The sequence below is a fragment of the Apis dorsata genome, unplaced genomic scaffold, assembly GCF_000469605.1.
Source record: "Apis dorsata unplaced genomic scaffold, Apis dorsata 1.3 scaffold_524, whole genome shotgun sequence".
NCBI lineage: Eukaryota > Metazoa > Arthropoda > Insecta > Hymenoptera > Apidae > Apis > Apis dorsata.
The window spans coordinates 49934-50783 of record NW_006263747.1 but is presented as its reverse complement, the minus strand read 5'-3'; the positions used below and the strand labels follow the sequence as shown (position 1 = coordinate 50783).

At 40.5% G+C, this 850-nt stretch overlaps 1 protein-coding gene across 2 annotated transcripts in view; it reads left to right on the top strand.

Annotated features, from left to right (window-relative positions):
* Positions 1 to 690, top strand: part of LOC102672724 — a 2613-nt gene extending 1923 nt beyond the window's left edge. For both annotated transcript variants that reach the window (XR_422483.2, XM_006620605.2), the window contains one exon: positions 1 to 690. This exon is cut by the window's left edge. The gene's annotated coding sequence lies outside the window, so the exon portion shown is untranslated.
* The last annotated feature ends 160 nt before the right edge of the window (positions 691 to 850 follow it).

Here is an 850-nt window from a genome sequence, read left to right as displayed (position 1 = left end):
AGAGAGAGAGAGAGAGAGAGAGAGAGAGAGCAAAAAAACACGTCAATTCGAGATCGCGACGATTAGATTTCGTTCCTCTTCTGTCTTTCCGCCTCTATCGATCCACGCGATAACTAATTACGATCCCGTCTAACGAGACCTCTACTCAACCTTCGCGTCAACCGGGAAGCTCATCATTAAAGGGAGGAGGGAGGGGGGTTATGCTTCGCTCAAGAATCCTCAATTTGTATCAGCAATACCTTCCACCATGTTGAGATATTTCCATTTCGCTATCTTTCGGATCTCAGATTTTAGAAAATTTAATTTTTCCGCCACGGATTTTTACTTGCTTGCTCGTCGAAAAATATGAAATAAAATTTTAAAAGACTCGACTAATCCGGGATGAAGGAGAAGAAGAAAAAAAAAAAAAAAAACGTTTCGAGGAAAGATCGAAAATGGAGCATACACGAGATCAACCTTGAAAGGCAAAATTAGCACCATTCATCGAGAGAGGAAGAGAGAGGAAAAAAAAAAAAGGAAACCACGATCCTCCTTCTCCTTAGGATCTATTCCCCTTTATAAATATTTATTACGCGGAACGAGAAGCCCCGGCAGAAACCACGCAACGAATTCGATCGTGAAAGCATTTGCTTGTATTTTAAACGATTTTCTCCGGTACACTGTATAATTCAATAAAATTTGAATCTATCGCCGGCAAAGCTAGACGTTGTTCTCGTTGGTATTCCGTTCGATTCGATCTCCTCGCGTAATCGCGCGAGAGATTCGAATCTATTTTCTTCAAAGCAAACGCTCTACACGCGCCGTTTCTTCAAATTTAATCTATACAATGGAAAAATTTCGAAAAACTTAG